This window comes from Bombina bombina, chromosome 1 (assembly GCF_027579735.1).
Source record: "Bombina bombina isolate aBomBom1 chromosome 1, aBomBom1.pri, whole genome shotgun sequence".
Classification (NCBI taxonomy): domain Eukaryota; kingdom Metazoa; phylum Chordata; class Amphibia; order Anura; family Bombinatoridae; genus Bombina; species Bombina bombina.
Genome location: NC_069499.1, coordinates 879,620,678 through 879,632,438, shown reverse-complemented (window position 1 = coordinate 879,632,438; position 11,761 = coordinate 879,620,678). Strand labels below are relative to the sequence as shown.

The 11,761-nt window shown below is 39.0% G+C and overlaps 1 pseudogene; it reads left to right on the top strand.

The window, feature by feature from the left end:
- Positions 1–5,527: 5,527 nt before the first annotated feature.
- LOC128640365 (G-protein coupled receptor family C group 5 member C-like) lies at positions 5,528–11,431 on the top strand (annotated as a pseudogene).
- The last annotated feature ends 330 nt before the right edge of the window (positions 11,432–11,761 follow it).

Sequence of the window (11,761 nt, the reverse complement as noted above, 5' to 3'; positions counted from 1 at the left end):
GCACTGTACTGTAAAAATATTTTCTCTATGATCCATTTTACCTGAGGGCGGGTATTAAAGTGCCCATAAATAGCTAATTAACATTTAATTTGTCATTTGAATAAGGTGCAATTGGCTGTTGAAACCACCAACTATAGTGAATATTTCAGTTCTGCAGCACTAAATATAGAAAAGCTTTGCATACAATAAGCAGCAGAAATAATCCCCATGTGTTTTTAATACTGAATAATGAACTTTTCGTGGCAACTTCCTGAGTACAATGTCTCTTTAAGTCTGTTGATTCTGAATTTGAAGGTAACAGAAAGTGCAAGTCAGTGTACATCTGGGCCTTAAAGGGACAGTAAACATCTTGTAATCACAATTCATTTCTTTTATGGGGCCAAATCTTAACATTTTTACATAGCCCAACTCCACCCACCATTTTCCTTATTTGGTCAAGCCAATCTGTGCTTTAGTCCACAGACAACAAGGCTAGCTACTGTCATAAAGTTAGTATAAAATGCATTGTTTTGCAGTTGTTACCTGATATGCTATGTTCCTGCGATCACGGAATTAAATGCTCCAAAGTGCAGCCCCATTGATGTCTATGGGGGAAAAAAGTTAAGTTTAAACCTAACACCCTAACATAAACCCCACGACTAAACACCCCTAATCTGCTGCCCTCGACATCGCCAACACCTACATAATGTTATTAACCTCTTATAAGATGAGAGCTACTTAAATTCTATTGACAGATTTGAACAGCCAATAGAATTTCAGAAGCTCTCATCCTGTTGGCTGTATTGAATAGCCAATTAGATTTCAGTAGCTCTCATCCTATTGGCTGATTTGAATTTCCAAAATCAAATCAGCCAATAGGATGAGAGCTACTGAAATCTAATTGGCTATTCAATACAGCCAACAGGATGAGAGCAAGGGACGCCATTTTGAATAGCGTCCCTTGCTTTGAAGATTCAGCATACGGTGGCGACCGTATGAAGAGGATGCCCGCGCCGGATGTCTTCAGGATGGAGCTGCTCCGCACCGCTGGGATGAAGATAGAAGACGCCACCTGGATGAAGATGGAGCCGCCGGGATGAAGATCGTTCAAGCGAGACTTCAGCAACTGTGAGTACCTAAAGAGGGGTTAGTGTTAGGTTTTTTAAGGTTTTTTCTGTGTTTTTTTTTTAGATTAGGGATTGGTCATTTCTTAAAAGAGCTAAATGCCCTTTTCAGGGCAATGCAAAAGAGCTAAATGCCTTTTTAAGGGCAATGCCCATACAAATGGGTAAATTAACGTTTTTGTTAGGGTTAAGTTTTTTATTTTGGGGGGTTGGTTGGGTGGTGGTGGGTTTTACTGTTGGGGGGGTCTTTGTTTTTTTTTACAGGTAAAAGAGCTGTTTAACTTAGGGCAATGCCCTACAAAATGCCCTTTTAAGGGCTATTGGTAATTTATTGTAGACTAGGGTTTTTTTATTGGGGGGGGGGGCTTTTTTATTTTTATAGGGCTATTAGATTAGGTGTAATTCTTTTTTATTTTTGATCATTTTGTTTATTTTTCGTAATTTAGTGTTTGTTATTTTTTGTAATTTAGTCTTTTATTTTTTGTAATTAGATACTTTGTAATTTTTAGAGTAGTGTTAGGATTTTTTTAATGTGTAATATAATTTATTTAATTGGTATATTAGTTTAATTGTTACTTTAAACTTATTATTTTTTATTTGACAGGTAAATTTTAATTTAACTTAAGATAGGGAAATTGTAATTTTAATATAAAGTTATGGGGGCGTTAGGTTTAGGGGTTACTAGTTTAGATTACTTTATTGCGATGTGGGGGCTTTCGGTATAGGGGTTAATAGGTTTATTTAGTATATTTAGTTGTGGGGGCTTTCGGTTTAGGGGTTAATTGGTTTATTTAGTATATTTAGTTGTGGGGGGCTTTCGGTTTAGGGGTTAATAACTTTAGTATAGTGGCGACGATGTCAGGGAGCGGCAGAATAGGGGTTAATGAATTTTATTAGTGGCGGCAATGTCAGGTGCGTCAGATTAGGAGTTAATAACTTTAATATAGTGTTTGCGATGCAGGAGGGCCTCGGTTTAGGGGTTAATAGGTAGTTTATGGGTGTTTAGTGTACCTTGTAACACTTTAATTATGAGTTTTATGTAACAGTTTTGTAGCGTAAAACTCATAACTACGGCTCTCAGATTGTGAAACGGATCGTGCCGTTATATAGGGTGTATTGCAAGCTTTTTAGCCTTACCGCAAAACTCGTAATGACTGCGCTATGGAAGTTCCATGAAAAAACTTCATTTTTTACGTGTGCGGGACTGACGGGGTTACAGGCTAAAAGCCTTGCGATATAGATATACCGACAAGACTTGTAATGGCTATGGTGCTGTTTTAAAGCTGAAATTACCATTTTTTCAGCGTTAAAACACGAACGCAAAACTCGTAATCTAGGTGATAGACAATTAGAAACAAATATGAAGCCGAAAAGTCAGAAGGGTACATTTAATGTACTGGCAATTAGAAATTGCTCAATTTACATTGTTACATTACATATAAAGGGGACAAAATAAATAATGAAAATATAGTGAAAAGTTGTTTATTTACGCATAAGCAAACAATTTATATAAAAATATCAAGATGTTTACTGTCCCTTTAAAGACTGATAGCTCACTAGATGATTACAAACAGGAAATGCTCAGTATTGGAACAGCCATTTTACACACACAAAAAAAATGTGCTACATTTCTAAACACAATCTTTTAAATGTGTCTCTTTAAGAATTCAGGTACAGACACAGTTAATTATGACTGCATATAAATACTTAGCTCCACGTTAAAACAGATCTTTGTCTGACGTCATTGGTGTTTTTAGACAGTACCATTTTTTACATTGTGAGACAATTAATTTCTCAAAATCTCTTTGGCAGCAAATCACCAAAACTCATAAAAACAATCATTTCCATTTAAGAGGGAAATCTAGAAGGCAATGAAATCTAACCATAAATCTAAACATATATTAAAACAAAACATCATCAACCCAGCAAATAACGGGTCTCTATAGTCCGTTGCATGTATGGATATGTTTTTCATTTTATCTAAATTACAAAGTCTTTACCGCGGGATTACATTCGTTAGTGGAGTGCACTTATAAGCAGCTAAGGTGTAATCACATAATTACATAAGGAATTAGGCTGGTCTTTAATTACAGAGAATAACACTTTCCTAGTTAAAGGATTAATACAAAAGAAAATGTTCCAGACACAGTTTACAGACTGAGCTCTCCCGGTGGAAACATTTTCTTTGCATGAGTGCACAAAAGGGTTAATAGATTGCAAACTCCATGGGACAACATTCTCTTGTCAAAATATGAATGCATTAAATGTATTCTAAAATGTTATTTCAAGGTTATGTGTGTGTTGTGTATGTCTGTGTGAGCATGCATGTTCAGGTGTTGTGTATATGTATGTGCATGTATTTGTGTGCTTGCATGCATGTGTGTGTATGTGCATGTGCACTTGTTGTCTGTATGTATGTGAATGTACGTGCATGTGCTGGTGTTGTGTGCATGTATTTGTGTGCTTGCATGTATGTACGTGCATGTGTGTGTTGTGAGCATGTATGTGCATGTATTTGTGTGTATGCATGCATGTGTGTTTATGTGCATGTGCACTTGTATATGTACGTGCATGTATTTGTGTGCTTGCATGCATGTGTGTGTATGTGCATTTGCACTTGTCTGTATGTATGTGAATGCACGTGCATGTGCTGGTGTTGTGTGCATGTATTTGTGTGCTTGCATGTATGTATGTGCATGTGTGTGTTGTGAGTATGTATGTGCATGTATTTGTGTGCATGCACGCATGTGTGTTTATGTGCATGTGCACTTGTGTATGTACGTGCATGTATTTGTGTGCGTGCACGCACGTGTGTGTAGCTGTTTCCTATGGTAACTAGATGAAGAAAACGTGCACAGTTAAAGTATGCAGTTCTAGCTTGCAGCTCAGCCTTGTAGGAAATAAATCACCAAATTAGTCATGTGCGTTTTGATTCGGAACGAATCGAAATTCGGACGGATTTCTTAAATTTGGAGAGTCGGATCAATTTGAATTTCCGAATTACGGTAGTACCGAATCTAAGGAATAAATCCGATTTAGTTCGGATTTATTTGTTACATTCGGATGGCCATGGATTACACTAGTATTGTACAGTATATTAGGTTATATCACTCTGCTATGGGTTACACCTAATATACAGTACATAATACTAGTCTAATACACAGCACATCCCACCTAACACATACCGAAAAATACAGAAATTCCGAATCGAATCGAACCGAATTCAGACGAATTTATTTGAATCCGAATGAATCTGAAATGAATCCGAAACAAATTCAATTGAATTTTTCTGAATTCTAATCGATCCGAACCTAAACAAATTTTTCGGCCATGCACGAGTCTACACCAAATTAAAATTAAAATATAATATTAATAATTGTAATGATAATTTAGTTGTTTGCACCTACACTTAGGATTGCCCTCTTGCAACTCTCACAATCACATCAGAAACCATTATACATAATGGCGTTTAAACTTGGTCATCATGGGCCTGAAGCAGCTAGCTAGAATATAAGCTTCGAAATTGCCACTTTATAAGAGGGCCCTTATTAAAAATAAATATGTCAGTGGCCTTTTAAAGAAGCAGTTTGAAAATATGCTATTATAAGAACCCTGCCATATGTATTTCTCATAAGAGTCCTATTTAAAGTGTCAATATAGCAGTGCTAATTTAACTGCATTTCCACTAATTGTCCCACATACTGCAAGGCTATGCTAAATGTATACCTCCCTCTCGTCTCTGTTTATTTCATGGCTTTTCTCCTCCATAGCTAGAGCTGTCTTCCTAACATACCTAGGTAGGCTTAGGAGCAATAATGTTGGCTAGGTGGTGATTGGTGGATCCATATATTACATATACATAATATATACATTATACACACATATATATATATATATATATATATATATGAACTCATGACAGTGTATTAGAGTTGTATACAAAGAGAAGAGAACAAGAAGAAATGATTCAACCCATAAAGCCAAAGTATTGTAGTGTAAGGACCAGTCAACATTGGGACACCTTGTAGGTTGTTGACTGGCTGAGCAGAATATGTCCATATTGTGCAACTAAAATCCAAATTGTAATATAAAATAACATGATATTCTGTGTTGAAGAGCTACCTAGGGAGACATCTAGATTACTACACAACAGGAAATAGTGCTGCCATCTAGTGCTCTTGTAAATGGATAACATTCTTGAAAAGCTGCTGCTGCCATATAGTGCTCAAGTAATGGGCCAGCTCCTAAGCATATGTCCCTGCTTTTCAACAAAAGATGCCAAGAGAATGAACACTCTCAGCTACTGCACACATTAAACAGGAGTCTCTCAACTGCAAATGTTGCCCCTTGGCTCTGGTTAAACAGCCCACAACCAAAAAAAAAAAAAAAAGAAAAAGAAATTTTCCCTACAGACTCTACAAAATCTGGTTTCTACAGTCTCCTGAAATAGCTTTATAATAATTCTGAGCTACCAGATCTGTTCATGGCTCTCTTAACATCTTGGCCTTGTTTGTCATGGACCCCACTGATTTCTTTATGGTTGCTGTGTAGTTTATGCAATTTGGCCAATGCCCAGACAACAGCACCCCCAAGAGGATGTGGGTCAGGCTTAAATTTCTTGTACTACAACCTTTGTGACCTTAACGCAGTCTGGGGCATTGTGCTGCAAGCCATCACCAGTGTGGGCATTGTGTCTTCATTCATCCTCACTATTGTTCTGATAGCCAGCATACCCTTTGTCCAAAATAATAATAATAAAAGTTTACTGGGTACTCAAGTCTTCTTTCTCCTAGGGACATTTGGACATTTTGGACTTGTCTTTGACATAATCGTCAAAGAATACTTCTCCACGTGCGCATCTAGAAGGTTCCTCTTTGGGGTACTGTTTGTCATCTGCTTCTCTTGCCTATGGGCACATGGATTGTATCTCAACTACTTGGTGCGGAAAAACACCAGCCCTAGCGGCTGGTGGATTTTTGTCATGGCGGTGTGTCTCTCTTTGGTTGAAGTTATCATCAACACGGAATGGCTCATTATCACTATTGTCTGTTCTTCGAGCACTCAAGGTGATCCCTGTGCCATAGCTAATGAAGACTTTGTGATGGCCCTTATATATGTTATGTTCCTCATACTTGCAGGCTTTGTGACTTCTTGTCTGACATTATGTGGTCGATATGAACACTGGAAGAAGCATGCAATTTTCATTCTGATTACTCTCTTCATATCTGCTGCCATCTGGATTGTCTGGATTGTAATGTATGTCTATGGGAATAGAAAGCTTGGAATCCCTTTGTACTGGGATGACCCAACATTAGCCATAGCTCTTGTTTCAAATGCATGGGCTTTTATCTTCTTCTATATTATCCCAGAGATTTAAGTATACGTGGAAAACAGCACACTTAGGCTTTTTTGAGGGGTACGGAACACCAGACTTGACAGGTCCACTTATACATCAAAAAAAAACCGCCTAGATTTAGAGTTTGGCGTTAGCCGTCAAAAGCAGCGTTAAGGGCTCCTAACGCTGCTTTTTACCGCCCGCTGGTATTTAGAGTTAGCCAGGAAAGGGTCTAACGCTCACTTCCAAGCCGCGACTTTTCCATACCGCAGATCCCCTTACGCCAATTGCGTATCCTATATTTTCAATGGGATCTTCCTAACGCCGGTATTTAGAGTCTTGGCTGAAGTGAGCGGTACACCCTCTACCGACAAGACTCCATCCGCAGAAAAAAGTCAGTAGTTAAGAGCTTTCTGGGCTAACGCCGGTTCATAGAGCTCATAACTACTGTGCTCTAAAGTACACTAACACCCATAAACTACCTATGTACCCCTAAACCGAGGCCCCCCCACATCGCCAACACTATAATAATTTTGAACCCCTAATCTGCTGACCGCACATCGCCGCCACCTACATTATCCCTATGAACCCTTAATATGCTGCCCCTAAAATCACCGACACCTACATAATATTTATTAATATTCTCTGAAGGGCTGCGTTAGGCTCCAAAAAGGGAGGGTACAGGCTTATTTACCGCCACTTCAACTCTCAATACCAGCGTTGCTTACGGTAGCGGCTAGCTGGAAAAATGTGCTCATGCACGATTCCCCCATAGGAAACAATGGGGCAGTTTGGGCTGAAAAAAAACCTAACACCTGCAAAAAAGCAGCGTTAAGCTCCTAACGCAGCCCCATTGTTTCCTATGGAGAAACAGTTTCTAAGTCTGCACCTAACACCCTAACATGTACCCCGAGTCTAAACACCCCTAACCTTACACTTATTAACCCCGAATCTGCGCCCCAGCTATCGCTGACCCCTGCATTACACTATTAACCCCTAATCTGCCACTCCGGACACCGCCGCAACCTACATTATACCTATGTACCCCTAATCTGCTGCCCCTAACATCGCTGACACCTACATAATATTTATTATCCCCTAATCTGCCCCCCCCAACATCGCCGCTACCTTACCTACACTTATTAACCCCTAATCTGCCGACCAGACCTCGCTGCCACTCTAATAAATGTATTAACCCCTAAACCGCCACACTCCCACCTCTCAAACCCTATAATAAATAGTATTAACCCCTAATCTGCCCTCCCTAACATCGCCGCCACCTAACTTCAAGTATTAACCCCTAATCTGCTGACCGGACCTCGCCGCTACTCTAATAAATGTATTAACCCCTAAAGCAAAGTCTAACCCTAACCCTAACACCCCCCTAAATTAAATATAATTTTATTCTAACTAAATAAATTATCTTTATTAAATAAAGTATTCCTATTTAAAGCTAAATACTTACCTGTAAAATAAACCCTAATATAGCTACAATATAACAAATAATTATATTGTAGCTATTTTAGGATTTATATTTATTTTACAGGCAACTTTGTATTTATTTTAACTAGGTACAATAGCTATTAAATAGTTATTTACTATTTAATAGCTACCTAGTTTAAATAATTACAAAATTACCGGTAAAATAAATCCTAACCTAAGTTACAATTAAACCTAACACTACACTATCAATAAATTAATTAAATAAATTAACTACAATTACATACAATTAAATAAACTAAACTAAATTACCACAAAAAAAAAACACTAAATTACAAAAAATAAAAAAAGATTACAAGAATTTTAAGCTAATTACACCTACTCTAAGCCCCCTAATAAAATAACAAAGCCCCCCCAAAATAAAAAAAAATTCCCTACCCTAATCTAAATTAAAAAAGTTAACAGCTCTATTACCTTACCAGCCCTTAAAAGGGCTTTTTGCAGGGCATGCCCCAAAGAAATCAGCTCATTTGCCTGTAAATAAAACACAATACCACCCCCCAACATTACAACCCACCACCCACATACCCCTACTCTAACCCAAACCCCCCTTAAATAAACCTAACACTACCCCCCTGAAGATCTCCCTACCTTGAGCCGTGTTCACCCAGCTGGGAACCGATGGACCAAAAGAAGACATCCGGAGCGGCAGAAGTCTTTATCCTATCCGGGCAGAAGAGGACATCCGGACCGGCAGACATCTTCATCCAAGCGGCATCTTCTATCTTCATCCATCCGACGAGGAGCGGCTCCATCTTCAAGACCTCCAGCGCGGAACATCCTTCTTCAACGACGACTACCCGATGAATGAAGGTTCCTTTAAGTGATGTCATCCAAGATGGCGTCCCTCGAATTCCGATTGGCTGATCGGATTCTATCAGCCAATTTGAATTAAGGTAGGAAAAATCTGATTGGCTGATTGAATCAGCCAATTAGATTCAAGTTCAATCGGATTGGCTGATCCAATCAGCCAATCAGATTGAGCTCGCATTCTATTGGCTGATCGGAACAGCCAATAGAATGTGAGCTCAATCTCATTGGCTGATTGGATCAGCCAATCCGATTGAACTTTAAGATTTTTCCTACCTTAATTCCGATTGGCTGATAGAATCCTATCAGCCAATCGGAATTTGAGGGACGCCATCTTGGATGACATCACTTAAAGGAACCTTCATTCGTCGGGTAGTCGTCGTTGAAGAAGGATGTTCCACGCCAGAGGTCTTGAAGATGGAGCCGCTCCTCGTCGGATGGATGAAGATAGAAGATGCCGCTTGGATAAAGATGTCTGCCGGTCCGGATGTCCTCTTCGGCCCTGATAGGATGAAGACTTCTGCCACTCCGGATGTCTTCTTTTGGTCCATCGGTGCCCGGCTGGGTGAACACGGCTCAAGGTAGGGAGATCTTCAGGGGGGTAGTGTTAGGTTTATTTAAGGGGGGTTTGGGTTAGAGTAGGGGTATGTGGGTGGTGGGTTGTAATGTTGGGGGGTGGTATTGTGTTTTTTTTTACAGGCAAAAGAGTTGATTTCTTTGGGGCATGCCCCGCAAAAAGCCCTTTTAAGGGCTGGTAAGGTAATAGAGCTGTTATTTTTTTAATTTAGATTAGGGTAGGGATTTTTTTTTATTTTGGGGGGCTTTGTTTTTTTATTAGGGGGCTTAGAGTAGGTGTAATTAGCTTAAAATTCTTGTAATTTTTTTATTTTTTGTAATTTAGTGTTTGTTTTTTTTGGAAATTTAGTCTAGTTTATTTAATTGTAGGTAATTGTAGTTAATTTATTTAATTAATTAATTTATTGATAGTGTAGTGTTAGGTTTAATTGTAACTTAGGTTAGGATTCATTTTACAGGTAATTTTGTAATTATTTTAACAAGGTAGCTATTAAATAGTAAACAACTATTTAATAGCTATTGTACCTAGTTAAAATAAATACAAAGTTGCCTGTAAAATAAATATAAATCCTAAAATAGCTACAATATAATTATTCGTTATATTGTAGTTATATTAGGGTTTATTTTACAGGTAAGTATTTAGCTTTAAATAGGAATACTTTATTTAATAAGAGTTAATTTATTTCGTTAGAATAAAATTATATTTAAATTAGGGGGGTGTTAGGGTTAGGGTTAGACTTAGCTTTAGGGGTTAATACATTTATTAGAGTAACGGCGAGGTCCGGTCAGCAGATTAGGGGTTAATACTTGAAGTTAGGTGGCGGCGATGTTAGGGAGGGCAGATTAGGGGTTAATACTATTTATTATAGGGTTTGCGAGGCGGTAGTGTGGCGGTTTAGGGGTTAATACATTTATTAGAGTGGCAGCGAGGTCCGGTCGACAGATTAGGGGTTAATAAGTGTAGGTAAGGTAGCGGCTATGTTGGGGGTGCAGATTAGGGGTTAATAAATATTATGTAGGTGTCAGCGATGTTAGGGGCAGCAGATTAGGGGTACATTATTGCGGCGGTGTCCGGAGAAACAGATTTGGGTTAATAGTGTAATGCAGGGGTCAGCGATAATGGGGGCGGCAGATTAGGGGTTGATAAGTGTAAGGTTAGGGGTGTTTAGACTCAGGGTACATGTTAGGGTGTTAGGTGCAGACTTAGAAACTGTTTCTCCATAGGAAACAATGGGGCTGCGTTAGGAGCTTAACGCTGCTTTTTTGCAGGTGTTAGGTTTTTTTTCAGCCCAAACTGCCCCATTGTTTCCTATGGGGGAATCGTGCATGAGCACATTTTTTCCAGCTAGCCGCTACCGTAAGCAACGCTGGTATTGAGAGTTGAAGTGGCGGTAAATATGCCTGTATGCTCCCTTTTTGGAGCCTAACGCAGCCCTTCAGAGAACTCTCAATTCCAGCGTTGTCTTAAGGGTGCGCTGGAAAAAAAAGCAGCGTTAGCTACGCGGGTCTTTACCGACAAAACTCTAAATCTAGCCGAAAATGATTCCAGCCTCCAAACTGATAAAAGACCTTTATTCTTCCATGCAGGCACCCATGGTCACATTGTATGTTTTTTTTCTGGGACCCTGCATGGAAGAATAAAGGTCTTTTTTCAGTTTGGAGGCTGGAATCATTTAGTTTTTTTATCCCAGAGATTTCCCAGCTGACAATGCCAAAATGGGAACAGACATTTCAGGAAGAGCTGTAGAAAACTAGAGGGGTGGGTCCTGAAAGAACAGACTTCACAAAACATGTATGTGGAGAGCAAAGCTTTTTCCATGGACGAACCAAGATTATCTGACAAAAGGCCTGTTTCTCCATACAGTGGATACAATGGTCAGGTTCGGAGTAGTGTGTACCAACCAACGGAGATGCATTGATGAACAAAAACATGCCAGAACTTCCATATGATGTTATAATTCCAAGACTCAGAGCTAACTCACACCTGGCAGCCAGTGAAAAATGCAACAATACGAGCAGATGATGCCTATGCTGCTCAAAACCAAAACAGTGCCAGTCTTGCAATCAAGAATTTACACAGACGCAATCTTCCTACAACCAGTGGTGAAATCTCACTGGCTCTATCACTAAAGGGATGTTATCTAACACTTTAGCTTGTACACGAGTGAGAAGACAAGCCTGACTTGATGCTGTTGGGTTTCCATAGCCCTATACTGACACTCCAAACATAGGATGTACCTTTTTTATGTAGGAGGTTCACTGGGATTTGTGGTCAAAGGTCATGTTTGATTGTCATTCATTTGGATATCTCAAAAAGAAAAATTTACAGCAAATCTTTTTCTATAGACTAAAGTTATAACTTTCTCCATAACAGCATTTTATTTAGAAACTAGTGTATAATGGTATTGAGTATGTATAGACCTGCATTTCCTAACAG